We start from the raw sequence: 20,067 nt of genomic DNA, 5'->3' as shown, positions 1-20,067 counted from the left end.
GAGGCCTGGGGGCTGGATCTGACCCAATTGTCTTCTAAATCCGGCCCACAGATGGTCCAAGAATCAGCAGTTTTTACATGAGTAGAATGTGTTGTGGAATTCGTTCATTTTTTCCCTTCAAAATATAGCTGGCCCCCCACAAGGTCTAAGGGACAGTGGACCGGCCCGATGCTGAAAAAGTTTGCTGACCCCTGGTTTAGGGTTAGGGTCTAGGGTTAGGGTCAGGGATCTAGGGTTTGGATCAGGGTTTACAATTTAGGGTTTGGGGTTAGGGTTCGGTTTAGGGTTGGGGTTAGGTTAGGTTAGGTTAGGTTAGGGCAGGGGTTGGCAAGCTTCACCTGCCATGGGCCGGATCACTTCCACAGAGATCACCTGTGGGCTGGACTGGCGCAGCGCGATGTCGGAAATGGTGTCTGCGCATGTCCATAGCGCTGGAAATCGCTTCTGCGCATGCTCAAACGCCGAAAATAGTGTCTGGACAATCACAGACCTGATTTCTGGTATCTGCGTGTACGCAGACACCGTTTCCAGTGCCACTTGGTAAGTCCCTGCGCTGTGGTGTGCTGCTTTAGCGCAGTGCACAGGGGACTTGCCGAGCAGGCGGCTTGGTTTGCGGGCAGCTCGTGGGTCGGTAAAACCGCATCTGGCCCATGGGCCGCACGTTGCCAACCCCTAGGGTTTAAGGGTTTAATGTTTGCGGTTAGGGTTAGGATTTAGAGTTTAGAGTTAGGGGTCAGAGTCTAGGATAGGGGTGTAGGGTTAGGATTTAGGATTTAATGTTTGGGTTTCGGTTAGGGCTAGGGTTAAGGGGTAGGGGTTGCGGGTTAGGGTTAGGTTAGGGTTAGGCTCAGGGTCTAGGGTACAGGTTTAGGGTTAGGAGTTAGGGCTCGGTTTAGGGCTAGGGTTAGAGTTGGGGTTGGGTTAGGGTTTAGGGTTGGGGTTTACAAGTGGTTAGAGCGTGTGGCTGGGAAGCATTACCTAGTGGTTACAGCGAGGGACTGGGAAGCTTTGCCTAATTGTTAGAGTGACTTAATGGGAAGCATTGTCCAGTGGTTAGAGCAAGTAGCTGTGCTTAAGAGTGAGTGGCTGGGAAGCAAGCAGCACTTCCTCTGCTCCCAGTGTCCTTCGTGGCATAATTGGATACCTAAATATCCCTTAAAGTGCCATTTAAGAGTGCAACATCTAGCAATTAAATTCAATCACCTTTGAGCACAAGGTTGTGACGTTGTTCTGTGTAAGGGACACCTGCATATTTCTGCCTTTCAGCGGGTTGGACTGGATGACCCTTCGGGTCCCTTTCAGCTATATTATACGATTCTTTGGAAAGTGCTTCAGAAAGAATAAACGGTGGGGGGCATTCTTTTAAGTTAGCTCACATGGCGAGGTGGTCCCTCTGAAACTTTATTATTTCTTGCATGGCAATTTGAGCTTGACATATGCTATGCCTGTTTTTACACGGGGCTCCTCTTTCTGTTCTTGTGGATGGGGGGGGGGGGAATCGGTCCCACTGATATTTCTTAGGTTTGTATGGGCACTGCTGAATTCCTGCTCCGAAAAGGTGAAGGAGAAGGAGGGAGGGAGAAGAGGAGGTGGAGAAAAAGTCAGCAGCCGGAGCTCAGGAGGCGCCCTCTGCAGCCATTTTAGGAGAGGCACGGAGGATGGAAGAAGAATGACAAAAAAGGGCGGAAACAGAATAGCCAGGATGGGGGGACTGCATGTGGAGAGGCTGCGGGTGCCATTTTTGAAGAGGGAAATGGCTGCCCGGAAGTGGAAAAGGGCGGATAATGTTACCGTAGCCATTTTGGATGAGGGAATTAATATCCGGAAGCCCCTCCATTTATGGCGGTTGTTGCCAGCGGCGCCATTTTGTGTCAGGGAAATAGATGCCGGAAGCGCCTCCATTTTGAAAGATGGGGGGAGAGGGACGTCGGCGGCAATAGGCGGAACTTCTCACGAATCTGGGCAAATCGCTGGGCGGATTAGCTAACCCTTTCCTCTCCGAGGTAGGATCCTCTCCGTGTTTGCCACCAGCCGGAGCTCGCGGTCCACGGGTAGCCGCTGGCCCCGGAGGGCGAGTCCTCTTTGCCCCTTTGCCTGCTTCGTTGAGAGGGGGAAATGTGTGGCCTGCATGCGCGGCCGGGGAACCCTTGGTCAAAATTCATTTTAAAGGCTGGGGGGGGGGGGGCAGAACCGAATTAAGGGCGACGCAGGGTGTTGTCTTTTGTTGTTATTTACTATAGTGGATTTATCTGGCGGTTCACAGGATAAAAAGACGGGGTAGAAATATCTGTAAATAGTTTTTAAAAACACCAATAACCTTCCCTCCCAGAAGCGTTTAAAGGCTGTAAAGCCCTTTAAAAATGCCTAAAAAGAACATTTGGGGCTTAGTCTCGTCTCCCCTAACCCTTAACAGTAGAGGTTTTTTTATTTATTCTATTTTGGGGAGAAACACCCCCGGCCCTGTCTCCTTTCCCCATTTCTCAGCAACTCCCAAGTAATTGGCTTGAGATCTCTATTGCATTTAACCCTTAGACAGCTTTTGTGAGCCTAATCAAGCAATGTGCTGAAAATTTAATTTGCTCAGACGAACCATTGCTTCCATCAGTGGTTTTGGAACCAGGTAATTCCTCCAGATTTATCCACACTAGCCAAGTAAAGTGAAAACACATACCTTGAATTGAATGCCACAAGAATAAATGGGGATCAGCCCCTGCTATAGTGGGCAGCCCCAAAAGCCATTTGTGTTGTTAAGATTTTCAAAAGCAGAAATAATATTTACAAAACAGCAACTTCAGACCAGTTTTGGACACTTGCAGCACTTTGCAATGTTAAGAGGTGATCTAAAGAAAAGCACTTTCTACATTCATGAGCCTCATTTCCCCCCCCTCCCCTTTTGCTGGAGGTATAAATGTTGTTAGCAATGTGCAATCACCCTGAAGGCTTCAGGTCTGCTCCTGACTGTTGAAATGCTCCTGGGAAGACTGTAAGTCAGTCAGTAAACTCTGCTTCCAGTCAGTAAACTGATTGCAAGGTGTCCTTCATGGCATAACTTGCAGCTGCAGGAGAAGGTGTGGATCCTATACCTAAATATCCCTGAAAGTGTCATTTAAAAGTGCAACATCTAGCAATTAAATTCAATCACCTTTGAGCAGAAGGTTGTGACACCTGCATATTCCTGGGTTGCAGCGAGCTGGACTTGATGACCATCACAGGATTCTTTGGAAAATGCTTCAGAAATAATAGAAATAGCATTCATTTAAGTTAGTCGTATGATGGCACAGTAGTCTCACTTCCCTGTAAACTGTATTTTTCGCCCCATAGGGCGCACCGGCCCATAGGGCGCACCTAGGTTTTTTTTGGGGGGGGGGAATAAAGGGGGGGGAATTATTTCCCCCCCCAGGCTGCGCTCCCCGGCTTTCGGGCTGCAGGCTGCTGTCCGCAAGCCTTGGGAGCCTGGCAGGAAGTCGCGCCGGTCTCCCCAGGCTTGCGGATATCTGCCCGAAGCCTGGAGAGCAAGAGAGCGACCCCTCTCGCTCTCCAGGCTTCAGCGAAAGCCTGCATTTGCCCCATAGGACGCACACACATTTCCCCTTCATTTTTGGAGGGGAAAAGGTGCGTCCTATAGGGCAAAAAATATGGTACTTTATTACTCCTTGCACTGCAATTTGAGCTTGATATATCCTATGCCTGTTTTTACATGGACCCCCCTTTCAGTTTTTCTGAAAGAAACCTGTCCCACTGATATTTCTCAGGTCTGTATGGGCTCTGCTGAATTCCTGCTCCAAAAAAGTGGAAACACTATGACAAGCTTAAAAAAATGTTTTAGTATAACTGAAAAATACAGAAGCTTTTCTACTAGGGATAACGGACACAGGTATAGCAAGAGAAGATCAGAAAATATTCCTCTATGCCACAGGAGTGGCAAGGATCCTAATTGCTAAAAACTGGAAAAAAGAAGCTGTGCCAACAAAAACGGAATGGCAAGACAAACTGTTAGAGTATATTGAACTGGCTAGATTAACAGAGGCAATTAGAGATCACACTAGACAAAGAGTTTCAAAAAGCATGGGGGAAAAGCAGAGAATACTTCACAAAACAGTGCCCTAAAATACATATGAGCTTCCTTGCAGTGGGTTGGACTAGATGCCCCTTGATGCCCCTTTCATGTATCCCATGCTCCCTGTCTCTCTTCCTCTCCTTTTAATGACACTTCCCCCGGTTTTTTCCTAGCTGGGCCGCCTCCGGGAACCTAAGTGCTGGCACCTGCAATTTCGCCTGCTGGCATTGTTCTGACAAGATCCATTGTGGTAAGTTTTGGCGTCACCAAAGACCGCTGGGATTGCTCTGACAAGATCCATTGACACCAGTTTTGGTGTCACCAAAGGAATTAAGGAGATGTGCTTCAATTCCCCTCGCAGATAGTATTTAACCCATCACGGCATCTCTCAAAGCATAGGAACTGTAGTTTCCTATGGGGGGAGAGAATATTCTGTGCAACCTTTCCCAAGGGAACTCTGGGAGTTATAGCTCTGACAGGGTCTCTTTGGGAAACGGAACAAACTACAGTTACCACAATGTCCCCCCAAAGCACCCTGGGAACTATTGCTTGCTCTGGGTGTTGAGGGTTGTGGCATCTGAACAGTAAACAATCTTTTTTTTTTTTTTATAAGATATTTATTGCAATTTTTTTAAAAAACACCAAACATATAAGTTACCATCACCATATAACATACAAGAATATAAAATAAAGTTAGAGTAAAGAAAAGATAGAAAAGAAAAAAAGATACAGATTAAAGTAAATGTTGTTCACAAATCATAGTTTCATAATCTTCAGACTTCCTCACATCTCCCTTCCCTGCGTTCTCAATCTTATCGTTACATGCAGCAATTTATTACCTTACTTCCATTCTTGTTATATAAATCTCCAATAGTGTTACTTCAAATTACGTCCTTTTCACTTATTTTCATATGTCTTACAATAAGATTACTGCTGCCATGTTTCTTTCAATCGTGCATTCTCCTAGCATTCATACAACTTATAATGTTTTTGTAGATAGTCCTTAAATTTTTTCCAGTCCTCTTCCACCATCTCTTCTCCCAGGTCTCGAATACTGCCGGTCATTTCAGCCAACTCCATGTATTCTATCAGTTGCATCTGCCATTCTTCCAGTGTGGGTAAATCTTGGGTCTTCCAATACTTTGCAATGAGTATTCTTGCTGCTGTTGTTGCATACATAAAAAAAGTTTTATCTTTCTTTAACACCCCTTGGCCTACAATGCCCAGAAGGAAGGCCTCTGGTTTCTTAAGGAAGGTATACTTAAATACCTTTTTTAACTCATTGTAAATCATTTCCCAGAAGGCCTTGATCCTTGGGCACGTCCACCAGAGGTGAAAGAATGTTCCTTCAGTTTCCTTACATTTCCAACATTTATTGTCAGGCAAATGATATATTTTTGCCAGCTTGACTGGGGTCATGTACCACCTGTATATCATTTTCATAATATTTTCTTTCAAGGCATTACATGCCGTGAACCTCACACCGGTGGTCCATAACTTTTCCCAGTCAGCAAACATAATGTTATACCCAATATCCTGTGCCCATTTTATCATAGCTGATTTGACAGTTTCATCCTGCGTATTCCATTTCAACAGCAAGTTATACATTTTTGAGAGTACCTTAGTTTTTGGTTCTAACAGTTCAGTTTCTAATTTCGATTTTTCCACCTGGAAACCAATTTTCTTGTCTAGCTTAAAGACCTCTCTAATCTGAGCGTAGTGTAACCAATTTTGCACTTTCTCCTTTAATTTCTCAAAACTCTGCAATCTCCAAGTGACTCCTTCCTTCTCTAGTATTTCCCAATATTTCGGCCAATTGGCCTCCATCTTGAGTCTTTTCGGGGCCTTGGCTTCCATAGGTGACAGCCACCTTGGGGTCTTATTTTCTAATAAATCTTTGTATTTTACCCAGACATTAAACACGGCCTTCCTGACAATATGGCTCTTGAAAGCCTTATGAATTTTTACCTTGTCGTACCACAAGTATGCATGCCATCCAAAGGCATTATTAAACCCTTCCAGATCCAGGACGTCAGTGTTCTCTAGAAGTAACCAATCTTTCATCCAGCAGAAAGCCGCAGCTTCGTAGTATAACCTTAAGTCCGGCAGGGCAAACCCCCCTCTTTCCTTTGCATCCGTTAAGATTTTAAATTTTATTCAGGGCTTTTTGCCCTGCCAGACAAATTTGGAAATATCTCTCTGCCACTTTGTAAAACATTCCACTCTGTCCACAATCTGTAGGGTCTGAAACAAAAACAGCATTCTTGGCAATACATTCATCTTTATCGCAGCAATTCGGCCCAACAAGGAAAGTTTTAATCTTGACCAACTTTCTAAGTCCTTTTTAATTTCTGTCCAACACTTTTCATAGTTGTCCTTAAATAAATTCAAATTTTTAGCAGTCATATTAACCCCTAGGTATTTTACCTTCTTAACAACTGTTAAGTCTGTCTCTTTCTGAAATCTTTCTGCTTCCTCAGTTGTCAATTTTTTTTCCAGAACCTTTGTCTTTTGCTTGTTTAATTTAAAACCTGCCATCAGACCAAACTCATGAATCAATTCTAAAGCTCTTTTCGTACTAGATTCTGGCTCCTGCAATGTCAAAACCAGATCATCTGCAAAAGCTTTCAATTTGTACTGTTTGTCTCCGACCTGAATCCCTTCAACCAACCGGTCCCCTCTGATCATGTTTAGGAGCACCTCCAGGACCGAAATAAATAACAAAGGGGATATGGGGCAACCTTGTCGTGTTCCTTTCTCTATCTTGAACTCTTCTGTCACCACATTGTTAACTATCAATTTAGCTTTTTGTTCTGAATAGATTGCCTCTATACCATTTTCAAACCCCCGTCCCACTCCCATCCCTTCAAGATTTTTCTTCATAAACTTCCAAGAAATGTTATCGAAGGCCTTCTCCGCATCTATAAAGATCAACACAGCTTTTGTATTAATATTTGTTTGTAAAAGTTCCAAAATATCAATAATATTTCTAGTGTTGTCAAACAAATGTCTACCTGGGAGAAAACCAGCCTGGTCCTTGTGAATTACTTCCTTTAAAACTTTTTTAAGTCTACCTGCCAAAATATCAGCAAAAATTTTGTAATCCACATTCAGGAGAGAGATGGGACGGTAGTTCTTAAGTTGTGTCTTTTCAGTTTCTGATTTAGGTATCAATGTGATGAAAGCTTCTTTCCACGATTCCGGTGCCCTCTTCCCCTCCATAATCTCATTGCAAACCTCCATTAACGGCTGCATCAAATAATCTTTCAGTATCTTATAATATTTGGAGGTAAGCCCATCTGGCCCTGGAGATTTGCCCAATTGCATATTCTGAATGGCACCTTCAATCTCTTGTTGTGTTATTTTGTAGTTCAAGATTGTCCTGTTCTCTTGAGACAATTTTGGTAGTCCATTCCTTCCCAAAAATTGGTCTATCTCTGTCTCATCTTGCGGCCCTTGAGTGTAAAGTTGCTTAAAGTATCTCTGGAAACACTTTCTGATCTCCACAAGATTCTGGATATTTCTCCCTTCCATCTCTAGATTAGTCACTATATTTAGTTTTTGTCTCTTTTTCAACTGCCATGCTAGCAGTTTCCCACATTTATTTGCCGATTCAAATGATCTTTGTTTCATTAACTTGATTTCCCACTCCACTTCCTGATTTAGCAATTTGGAATATTGTGCTTGAAAAAGTTTAATTTCTCTCAGAATCTCCTGTGACTTCGGTTTCGATCTTAACTTTTTCTCACAATCCTTAATTTTCTCCAAGATCTTATCCTTTTTCTCGTTCTGTGCTCTTTTCTTTATGGTATTCTGTTGTATCAGAAACCCCCTCATAACAGCTTTGCTTGCGTCCCAGATTACTCTTTTTTCCACAGTGGTGTTCAAGTTTATTTCAAAATAGTCCTTTAAATAGTTACTGAACAGTAAACAATCTGTCCTTGCATTCCACAGTATACAACTCCTTGCCGTCCCAAGCCCATTTCTCTTCCTAGGGAACTCTGGGAACTGTAGCTCATGGGAGGAACAGCACTTGGTGCCCTGAACTCTGGGAACCAATGGGCTGGCACCGCCGAGTGTCGCCTTGGCCTGCGACTTTGAAGGCACCGCCTGCAGCTGGGAGGACGTCAGCATGGGCACTGACCAGGGTAAACTTGCTTCATTTGAAAGGCAGAGAAGCATTGCTAAGCAGTTAGAGCACCCCTTTGACCTGGTGCCCCCCAACCAGGCTGGTACATGAGCACCTCGGAGCAGCGAACCAAGCCACCTGACTCCGCTCCCTGACCATGAGTGACGCGGCCACAGCCTGTGAACTCCGCACCTGGTACAGTATGGCCGAGAAAGGTAAGCTTGGGGCACTGGTGGTCAGAAATCCAACAGGCGCAGAGCCATGTGCTTGGCCTTTTTCCCTGTGTGGAGGAAATGCCACAGTTGTCGTAATTCCATATTGATATCACATATTACATTTCTAAGCTGCAGGACATACCGTGGTGATATCATATAATTATTATTTATTGATTTCCAGACTACTGACCCGCCTGGTAGGGCCGGCATAATGAAATATCATTCTTATCATGAAATTTACTGATGCCCTGCTTCCCAGGAATGCCCCTTTGGGATTCCTGGCAGCTGACCGATAAAAATGTTTATATATCTATGGTTCCCATCTGCAAGGGTCAGGCTAGATGACCCCTGGTTCCTCACCCTGCAGGACTCAACGGGAGCTTCCCAGTGGAGCTGAGCCTCGGAAGCCAGATTGTCCCCTGTGGCGAAGCCCTGCGTCACCCTCAGGTGCCCGGCGCCCCCTGCTGGCCTACACCGGAAGAATCTGCAGTGCTTTCCAGGTGGGTCTTGGGCTCCTCACCCTCCCCGGCCGCTCCTTATCTGGAGCATGTCAAGAGCGCAGGTGACCTTCTCGGTGATGAGTGTGGCACTGGACAACGTGTAGTTCAGGAACTGTCGCCCCCAAAGTAAAGCTTTATTTTCCGCCTCCCCAAAACCTGGCCAACCAGATAGATTGCTTGGAGGCAACCCATTAATCCTCCCAACATTTCCAGGTCCCTGGAGCTGCGCCCCAAGTGAGCCGTGCCTGCCAAGCGGCTGCGTGGCCCCTGCCCGCCCTGAGGACTGTGGCAACGGTGGAGATGAACGGGGTTGCGGTGAGCGGTCAAGGGGGCATCCAAGGCCAGGGGAACATTGGCACCACCAGAAGGGAGGGGGTTACCAGTGTCGCAGGAACCCCCCCCCCAATCATTCAGTTTGTACAAACTTCACACACACACACACACACACACTACATATGCTACACTTCTGTTATAAATTCATAGAAAATCAACCATACATCGGATTTGCACTGTTCCACTTTTATTTTACTCCATGAAGGAAGGACTACAAAATGGGGAAGGTTTGATACAGGGCAGCCACAATCCCTTCAGCATACCAGCACATACACAGGAGCCCTGCCCAGTTGCTATGCCAACCCTGATGGTCCTAGACAGAAGACCACCAAGATCACAAAGAACTTGCATATGGGAGTGGATTTGGCACGGACTGGAACAAAGGACAATAATCAGCTCTTCCCTCTGGGGGCAGGAAACTGCAAACTCCCCTCTGTCACCTGGAAAGTACACATGGGAGGAAAGGGGGAACCAGCCAAGAGACAGGACATAACTCCTCCCTCAACCCCTCCTTTCTGTGATGTATGTTTCTGGGGGTGGCCTTGATCTACAAGGTGGCAATTTCAAAAGTCTTTATAAGGTCTTGCACACCATTTTTCTGGGTTCTTCCTCTCTCCTGCAAGTGAGGGGAGCACCCTGTTGCAACAGATCAATAAAGGCCAAGCCTACAGGCTGCTGTTTTGCTCCAAGTTATCCTGGTTGGTGTCTTTGTTTTTGTCCAAGGGAGCCCTCGAAATTTTCCGTTAACACCAGGAAACCTCCCAACCAGGCCAAAGCATTTGAGGAGGGTGCAGAGTATGCTGGCTGAAATGGGGCTTACCCTGGGGAAAATCCTGAGCGGAAGTTGCAAGTTGGTGGCCACCACTGCCTCTTGTGGCAGGAAGTTCCATAATGTGCGCTTTGTAAAGAAGTACTTCCTTTCTTTGATGTGTCCTGAATCTTCCAGCGTCCAGCTCTGTGAGTTCTACCGTTATGAGAGGGAGAAAAACTTTCCTCTATCCACTTTCTCCAGGCCAGGTCTCATTGGCCTGGAGAAATCACATCTTTGCACAATTTAATGCACAAACAGTCAAAGAACAAATAGGAAATAGGAACAAATAGGAAAACTCCCCTGCGTTTGCTAAATAACCACATCCCTCATTTGTGTTGCTGGGATAAATTTATTTAACACTCTGATAAACTCACCTGCCAAAACACAGGAGAATATCAACAATCCAGCACAGAAAATTTTACCCATGGTGTTTTGTTTTTCCAGAATCAGCTAAAACAGAAGGGAGAGGTCACCCGTTAACCTGTAAGGGAGCAAATATTCCTTTGAGAAGTTTCTCCCGAAATGGAAGGCACATGAGACTCTGTAATTCTCTTCTTTGGGAGGTGGGTGTCGTGCAAAGTGGCCTTGGGGAGCTGGATGCGAAGGAGGCACGTCCCAGGCCTTTGAACTGCAACAAGAACAACCTGGGAGCATCTCTCACCTCCTCACTCTGGGAGCCTGCACCTCCTCACTCTCTCAATCGCTCCGCTCCCAGGCGAGAACAAAGACCAACCTCTCTTGTGGGGTTAATGTTACACATGGCGTTCCTATTATGTAGGGACTGGTGATTTGCTTCATCATTAGGGTCCAGACTGAGGTTCCCAGGGTGGCACGTGGACTCCATGGCACCCTCTTAGCACTCACCAAGGCCCCCTCTTAAAAACGTTTCCCCAAAATCTGTTACGTTTTTACAGTGCTACAAGACCATTTGTTTTGGCAGTTGAGGGATTATTTATTTATTTATTTATTTATTTATTTATATTGCCCTTTATTTTACATCACTGTAAATTATTAAATAATAAAAAATAGTGTTTGTTATTTAGATCAATCAATATAGCTCATTGGGCAGAGCACAAGACTCTTAATCTCAGGGCCATCCTTTGAGCCCCATGTTCCCAGGGTTCCCTGGCAAGAAGGGAACTCTACCCCTAACAAAATCCTAACCCTAACCCAGGGCCATGGGCCAGATCACTCCCACAGAAATCACATCTGTGCGTGTCTGCGGCTCTGGAAATTGCTTCTGCGCATACCCAGACGCTGAAAATCACTGGGACAGCTCAGTCTGTAGAGCAGGAGACTTTCCATCTCAAAGTCCTGGGTTTGAGGGGCAAAAAGATTCTTCCCTTGCAGAGGGTTGGACTACAAAAGGACCTTTGCTTTCCTGCTCTCTCCCAAACTGGGAAACTCCCAATGGAAAGTGCTCTGACCTTTCTCTTTTTCTTCATAGGGGTTTTCACACCGTACAGTATCTGCTCTCTGACCGGGCTTGGTTTAAAAGCCTCCAAGTATTCCTTGGATCGAGCAGTGCTAATATTTGCTCTGCTAATCTTTCCACCAAAGCTGGCCGGCTTCTGGATTAAACACTGGATTACGTTCTGTATTTAAAACAAATGTCAAATCAATAAAAAAATTTCAAGAGAAATGCTAAAAATATAATTGAGACGAGACAATTTAAGGAAAATTCACCAGAAAGTATTCCTCTTTGTTGCGGTTAGTGGCTGTGGACATGGCATAACATTACAGCACATGACTCCACCCCCGAAGAATCATGGGAACTGTGGTTTGCCCCTAAACTGTAAGTCTCAGCACAACACATGACTGGCTTTTCATAGAGACCACTTGCAAAAACTTGTGGTGCTAGAAGATCTTGCGCCTTATATTTACCCTGGGATCCCAACCACCCTTGCCCAGGACACCAGACTCAGCTCTACGGCTGCAAATATAATGTTTGAAGGTGCATTATACAAATGTGACACTAGATGGCAATTGTGAGGTTATGGCAAATTCAATATATTCTTCAAAACACCTTTTTTTTGAAAAAGTGTTTTCATTTTTAGATTCCACCACAGGAACACAGGTTCAACGGAGTTGCTGTCCATCTGAAGATCATAAGGCCTTTTGTGCCTATATCAATCCCTCGGGTGGTAAAATCAAAGAAGTACAAAATACTTTACAACTATATATATAAATATATATAAATTCCACCACACAGAGGAGCCTTTGCTGGAAGGCTGCGGGGCTATGCCTGGGAATCAAACTCACTGAACTTCAAAGAACTTCTGAGAGAATGTGTATAGGATTGCACTATAAAGGCCTAAAATTTTGACCAAGATTCATGGGTTTGAGTCCCATGTTGCGCGAAAGATTCCTGCATGACCCTTGGGGTCCCTTCCAACTCTACAATTAGCGAAGTATACATCAATATAAAATAAAAATGTGCTTTTAATGAAAGGGCTTCTGCTGTGCTGTTTTTATTGCCATTATTAGTTTGGTTTTACAAGATATTTATATGTATACACACACAGTTTTAATTCTATCAGTGTTTAATTGCTTTTTAATTGTAGATCCCCCGCCCAGGTTTTAGCTTGTCTTCTTTTCATCCGTAAACTGCCTTGGGTTCCCATCAGGGAAAAAGGCAGGGTACAAATAAATGTATAATAATTATAATAATAATTTCAAACTGGGCATTTTTTGTTTCCAATATACAATGCTGGCAAGAGAGAAAGGCCACCCATAACTTAGAGTGCAGAGGTGAAACAAGCATATGATCCCCCAGTGAGGGGTATCATAGAAATTTAATAAAATTAGTTTAATCAATGTAATAATAACATTGCCTTGACCTGCTTGGCTGAAAAATCTCGCATGGCTTCTGGAAAACCCAGTGGAGGCCGTAGTTGAACTGGGGGGGGGGGCACATGCAAACACCTGGCCCATTGTCCCAGGCCTCCTTGCCACTGACATCCTTTCACCCATAATGCTGTGACCTCCAGGTGCTTGGGTCCCCTAGAAACACTGGTGAGGTGAGCTTTCATTTTCTTTTCCCACTGAGGATTGGAAAGAGTTGAAAGATTAGAAATATTTGAAAAAGATGGAGAAGAAGATCTGATAAGACCATTAAAACTAGCTGCCTCTGGTTGCTAACCGTTATTTTGGCAGATTATTATCAAACGGCCCTGGCTTCTTTTTTTGAAGTTTACAAAATAACAACAACAACAACAATTGTATACCCATAAATCTTACCCATAAATCTCAGGGCAATTCACAGCATCAGATAAACAAAATAAAAAAACACAAAATACATAATAAAAACAAAGACAACCCAATAATTTATAGCCAGCCAAAGCTTGACTTTCTGATATCTGAAGATCAGTCTCCTATTAGAGGGACAGGAGCAGGCTTGGCAAAACTAGAAAGAAGTCTAAAGGAAATTCTCTGTGCCTCATCCTTGAATGATTTCGCTCTCTTGCCCATCATAAGGCAACCCTAGTGGGCAGCTCTTCCCTGGCTGACCCTTTGTCGGAAGGAGGGGGGTCCCTTGCTTCAGGGTCCTTGCTTGAGGCCGGGGGGCCTCTGTGGCCTTCCCTCCACTTCGACTGGAGACCCAGCTGCCCCCCCCCCCCGGACAGGGAAAGCCGTGACAGCTGGACAGCCTCAAGGTCCGCATCTTGCCTCCGAAGACGCTTCGGCTGCCTCCAAAGACGCTTTGGACATTTAAGCCAGTGCAGAAGTTGGCAGCCAGGTTGCTAACCGGGGCAAGACAGATTCAGCATCTGACACAGATCCTACCTTGACAGCACCAGCTGCACCCAATTCCAAGGGCTACTTCTATTTATTTATTTTTTAATAATATTTATTCCAAATTTAAAATTACAAAAAAGAATAGAAAAGTCATACAAGATAAAATAAACATATAACAAAAAACAAATAGTAAAAAAGAAACTTAACAAAAAGTATAAAAATACATTACATTAAAATAAATCAAAAAGCAAATTAAACCTTTACCTAACCTTTTTTCCTTTTACTTATTTCCATGACCTCCTCGCACCTCCCCGCTTTGTATTCTAGTTTATATCGTATTTCCAGCAGATCCTTCTAACCTTCTTTTCATTTACTTATTTTAACATTCAATAATATAATTAATCCTCCTCTTTCCCATCAATTTCTATACTTCATTTTTACTTAATTCATTATATCATATCTGCCTAAACGACCTAATATTCTTTTCCCAACCTCTTTCTAACATTCTTTTATGTTGCAATATTTTTGAAGATATGTTTTAAATTTTTTCCAATCTTCTTCCATCGACCCTTCTCCCTGGTCTCGAATTCTGCCGGTCATCTCAGCCAATTCCATATAGTCCATGACTTTCATCTGCCATTCTTCTCGGGTAGGCAATTCTTGTGTCTTCCAGTATTTCCCAATGAGTATTCTTGCTGCTGCTGTCGCATACATGAAAAAAGTTCTATCTTCCCTTCGCACCAATTGACCTACCATGCCCAAGAGAAAGGCCTCTGGTTTCTTTGGAAAAGTATATTTCAATACCTTTTTTAATTCATTATATATCATTTCCCAGAAGGCCTTGATCTTTGGGCACGTCCACCAAAGGTGAAAGAAAGTACCTTCATTTTCTTTACATTTCCAACATTTATTATCGGGCAAGTGATAAATTTTTGCTAGCTTGACTGGGGTTAAGTACCACCTATAAATCATTTTCATTATATTTTCTCTTAAGGCATTACAAGCCGTAAATTTCATACCTGTAGTCCATAACCGTTCCCAGTCAGCAAACATAATATTATGTCCAAAATCTTGTGCCCATTTAATCATAGCAGATTTAACCGTTTCATCTTGTGTATTCCATTTCAGCAGCAAATTATACATTCTTGACAAATTCTTAGTTTTAGGCTCTAACAATTCAGTTTCCAATTTAGATTTTTCCTCCTGGAAACCAATCTTTTTGTCTAAGTTAAAAGCCTCCCTTATTTGATAATAATGAAGCCAGTCTCGAACTTTAGTTTTTAATTTGTCGAAACTCTGCAACTTTAGTTTCTCTCCAACTTGTTCTAAAATTTCACAATATTTTGGCCAGTTTGTCTCCATATTAGTTTTTTTCAAAGCCTTAGCCTCCATTGGTGACAGCCACCTTGGTGTTTTACTTTCCAACAAATCCTTATATCTCACCCACACGTTAAACAATGCTTTTCTGACAATATGGTTCTTGAAGGCCTTATGCGCTTTAACCTTGTCATACCATAAATATGCATGCCATCCAAACACATTATCAAAACCTTCTAAGTCCAAAATGTCCGTGTTTTCAAGAAGTAGCCAATCTTTCAGCCAACAAAATGCGGCTGATTCATAATAAAGTTTAAAGTCTGGCAGGGCAAATCCACCTCTTTCCTTTGCATCTGTTAAAATTTTAAATTTTATTCTAGGCTTCTTGCCCTGCCAGACAAATTTAGAAATATCTCTTTGCCACCTCTTGAAACAGTCCATTTTGTCCACAATTTGCAATGTTTGAAACAAAAACAACATTCTAGGCAATACATTCATCTTTATCGCAGCAATTCGGCCCAACAATGATAACTTCAATTTTGACCATATTTCCAAATCTTTCTTTACTTCTAACCAACATTTTTCATAGTTATCCTTAAACAAATTCACATTTTTAGCAGTCATATGAACCCCTAGATATTTCACTTTATTAACTAATGTTAATCCTGTCTCCTTCTGAAACCTCTCTTTCTCAATCTCTGTAAGATTTTTCTCTAGTACCTTAGTTTTCATCTTGTTCAATTTAAAACCTGCTACTTGACCAAATTCTTGAATTAATTGCAATACTCTTTTTGTACTGGATTCTGGTTCCTGTAGTGTCAAAACTAAATCATCAGCAAAAGCTTTCAATTTGTACTGTTTAGCTCCGAGTTGTATTCCTTTAACCAATTGGTCTTTCCTAATCATATTGAGCAAAACCTCCAGGACCGATATAAAGAGCAATGGGGAGATTGGGCAACCCTGTCTTGTTCCTTTCTCTATCTTAAATTCTTCTGTAACTACGTTATTTACAATCAGCTTGGCTTTTTGTTCTGAATAAATTGCACCTATACCGTTTTCAAAACTTTGGCCTACCCCCATCCCCTGCAGATTTTTCTTCATAAAATTCCAAGAAATATTGTCAAAGGCTTTCTCCGCATCCACAAATATTAGAACCGCTTTGGTATTAATATTAACCTGCAATTTTTCTAAAATATTAATAATATTCCTCGTATTATCTGACAGATGTCTCCCCGGGAGAAAGCCCGCTTGATCTTTATGAATTTCTTTCACCAAAACCTTTTTTAGTCTTTTAGCCATAATTTCCGCAAAAATTTTGTAATCCACATTAAGTAGGGATATGGGACGGTAGTTCTTCAACTGTGTCTTTTCCACTTCTGTTTTCGGTATGAGTGTAATGTATGCTTCTTTCCACGACTCGGGTGCTTTTCCTCCCCTTAGTATTTCGTTGCAAACTTCTTTCAAAGGTTGCATTAACCATTCTTTCAAAGATTTATAATACTTTGCAGTTAGACCATCTGGCCCTGGAGATTTGCCCAGTTTCATATCCTGAATAGCTCCTTCCACCTCTTGGTCAGATATTATAGAGTTTAGTATTGATTTGCTCTCTTGAGATCATAGAATCATAGAATCATAGAATCATAGAGTTGGAAGAGACCACAAGGGCCATCGAGTCCAACCCCCTGCCAAGCAGGAAAGATACTTTTTGTAAACCATTAATTTTCAAAAACCGATCAATGTCTAATTCTTTCTGGGTCTCCTGCATATATAACTGTTTAAAGTAGTTCTGGAAACATTTTCGAATCTCTCCAGGATTCTGTATATTCTTCCCTTCTACTACCAAGTTCGTAATAGTATTAAGCTTTTGTCTTTTTTTCATTTGCCAGGCCAATAATTTCCCACACTTATTTGCTGATTCAAATGTCTTTTGTTTCATCTGTTTGATCTTCCATTCTATTTCCTGATTCATCAGTTTCATATATTGTACTTGGTATAGCTTTATCTCTTTTAATATCTCCTGTGAGTTCGGTTTCACCCTCAGTCTTTTTTCTCCATCTTTAATTTTCTCCAAAAAATTTTCTCTCTTCTCATTTTGGTGTCTTTTCCTAATTGCATTTTGTTGTATCAAAAATCCTCTCATCACCGCTTTGCTAGCATCCCAGATCACTCTTTTCTCAGTCGTAGTGTTCATATTTATCTCAAAGTAGTCTCTCAGATTTTTCTGGGCCTTTTTAATTATTTCCTCGTTCCTAAGCAAGGAGTCATTCATCCTCCATCTGAAAGCTCCAATTGGCGTTAATATCATTTCCATCTTTACTGGATTATGATCAGAGCAAATTTTCGGGCAAATTACAGCTTTTTTTATATTAGGGGCCAGTCCCCTGGTTATCCAAATTTGGTCTATTCTTGTCCATGTCATTTTTGCTTCAGAGAAGAAGGTTCCTTCTCTTTCCAAAGGGTTCTTTATTCTCCAAATGTCCACAAGGTCCATATTGTCAGTCATTTCAAAAAATGTCTTTGGTAGTGTCAGGGGTTCAGGGACAGAGGCACAGGGTAGGCAGGAGATGGAGAGCGATGGGGATGAATCCCAGGACAGCGAGGAAGAGGATGACAATGACTCTAGAGATTCCATGAGTCTTTCCAGCGAATCAGAGGATTCCCAGAAGGGGGCGCCGGTGGTCAAGGCCAGGGGAGCCCCAGGGGGGACTTGTCAGGAGCAGGGGGCCAGCGGGGGATCCCAAAGTGGCAGCTGGGCGTCAGGACCAGCCTCCCCGCCAGAGTGCAGCAAAGGGGGTGGAGGTTCCAGTGTATCAGGGGAGGCGGCTCCGGCAGTAGAGAAAGGAGGGAGGTCGGAGCAAGCCACCCTCCCGGAAGGGGAGGGGAGTAGTGAAGGGAGTAGCGTAGCTGTCAAAAGGAAAGTTAGAGGTTGGGGGCGCGCGCCAAGTTCAAATGTAGAGGCGCGCGGAAGTACAGGGAGCCCGGAGGAGGGGCCAGGTCCCAAAGCCCGCAGGAGGGGGCAAGAGCAGTCTGATTCCGCGTCGGAGGAATCCAGGAGGGGCGAAACCCCAGCGGGCAGAAAGACCCTGCGGAAAAGGAAAGAGAGAAAGAGGTGGAGCAGCGCAAGCCTCTTAAACTGGTGCAGGGCAGGGACAGATTCAGAAGGGACTTCAGCGGTCTAAGCCTAGCAGACGTAGGGCTGCGCGCCTCGGATCTGAAGCAAACCATGAACTGCAATAAACACTTTTGTATATAAGAAAAGAAAGGCTTTGGTCTTTTGTGGGCTGAGACTTGAGGCAGCCCTGACAGTAAGTCCCTTCTCAAAAAAAAAAACTGCAAATTTTTTTTTTTTTTTTGCAAAGCTCACGAAGTTTGGCAGACATGACTACTGAGGAGCAGATAACGACCCTGCAAAACGCAGTCGCTGAACTCTCCGTTGCAGTACGGGTCTCTCAGAAGACAGTTGCCGAAGCAGAAGCGCGATGCCAGGATCTGCAAGCCAGGTGGGATCAGGCGTGCAAACGGGTTCCCGGGGTCCAGATCAGAGGGAATCGCTCTCGGACGGAGGGGGGGCAATTTAGTAGCCCACTTCGATGGGAACCTGAAGCATTATCCCAATTTCAGAGCAGACGTCCTATACGCGCTGCATTTGCTTCGAAAAGACTTCAAAGATGAGGAGGAGAAAGTAGGCTTTATTGTGTCGCATTTGCATGGGGAAGCTAGAACCTGGTTACGCAATTTGTGGCGCGAAGATGGTCTTGCCCGCAGGGACTCTGACGAATTTATCAAAGCCATGGACGCTTGCTTCCAATCTACCGTTGACGTTGATGTGGCGCGCCAGGAGATGCATGGATTGCGGCAGGGCAAGGCTACAGTGCGTCAGTACCATTCTCGCTTTTTTGCATTGCTGAATGTGCTGGGCTGGGAAAAGGACTCCCTGGCAGTGAGAGACTTGTTCTGGGAGGGGCTTCATGGCTCAGTAAAAGATGAGCTGGCTAGGGGAGACAGACCTCAAACCCTAGCAGACGTCGTGCAGAGGGCACTCACGATAGGGGTGCGCCACGAAGAACGCCCTTGGCACAGTGAGGAGGGGCGTCACGTCCGCCCACCAGCTAGAGCGCCTCCTTTTCTTCTTCCCAGGGACCTGGGACGTACAAATCCCTCGCCTATGCTGAAGGGAGGGGAGGAGCCAATGGAGCTGGGTCGTGCAAAGGCTCAGTCAGCTGCCGGAGCCTCAGCGTCCGGAGCAGTCAAGGCGAAGCCTCCTAGAGGGACCAGGAAGTGTTACATCTGTGACAGTCCACAGCACATGGCTAAAGAGTGTCCCCAGAGGCTCCAGAAGCACACTGCAGCCTTAGCAACAGTAACAGGGGAAGAGTTCCAAGGAGAACAGTTTCAGGGAAACGAGAATGCCTGGTTGGAAGCAGAGATGCTGGGGCTCCACCAGGCAAGTCAGTGAAGCAGTCCCCAGCGCTTTTGCAGCCTACAGACCCCTTACCACCCAAGCCAGTGGTGCAGCTCACTGCTACTCTCCAGCTACCTAATGGACTCACCCTGGAAGTCCCCATTACGATTGACTCAGGGAGCAACGCAGACTTCGTGGGGATGCAGTTCATCAAGCAGCATCGCATAGCGCTACTACCAGCCACGCTGCCTCTGAACGTTGTCACGGTAGATGGCAGAAAGTTGCTGGGTGGGCAAGTGGTACAACAGACGCCACCCATGCTGCTGAAAATTGGGAATCATCGCGAGGTCATCAGTTTCAATGTCACCCAACTGTCAGACACGCCTATAGTGTTAGGCATGAGTTGGCTGGATAGACACAGCCCATCATTAGCGTGGTACCAGCGGCAGCTCACCTTTGGCTCGTCCTACTGCGCACAACATTGCATCCAGACCGGCCAGGAGGAGGAGGGCCAGGAGGAAGGGCAGCAGTTGCATCTAGGCATGGTGCAGGCAGTGCCCCACAA

The 20,067-nt window shown here is 44.4% G+C and overlaps 1 long non-coding RNA gene across 5 annotated transcripts; it reads left to right on the top strand.

Moving 5' to 3' along the window:
- The first annotated feature begins 1,893 nt into the window (after positions 1-1,893).
- Positions 1,894-12,496, top strand: LOC308469086. Of its 5 annotated transcripts, XR_013981994.1 has the most exons (4): positions 1,940-2,003; positions 4,231-4,307; positions 8,012-8,401; positions 11,493-12,496. It is a non-coding gene; the product is annotated as an uncharacterized lncRNA (long non-coding RNA). The 5 variants fall into 5 exon arrangements; XR_013981995.1 differs by lacking the exon at positions 11,493-12,496 and having other exon boundaries at positions 1,894-2,003; positions 8,053-8,411; XR_013981996.1 differs by lacking the exon at positions 11,493-12,496 and having other exon boundaries at positions 1,894-2,003; positions 8,012-8,411.
- Positions 12,497-20,067: the final 7,571 nt, after the last annotated feature.

Source organism: Podarcis pityusensis (assembly GCF_964106645.2).
Source record: "Podarcis pityusensis genome assembly, contig: HAP1_SCAFFOLD_100, whole genome shotgun sequence".
Taxonomy (NCBI): domain Eukaryota; kingdom Metazoa; phylum Chordata; class Lepidosauria; order Squamata; family Lacertidae; genus Podarcis; species Podarcis pityusensis.
Note: the sequence above shows the minus strand (reverse complement) of the source record. Positions and strands in the feature narration are given on the sequence as shown.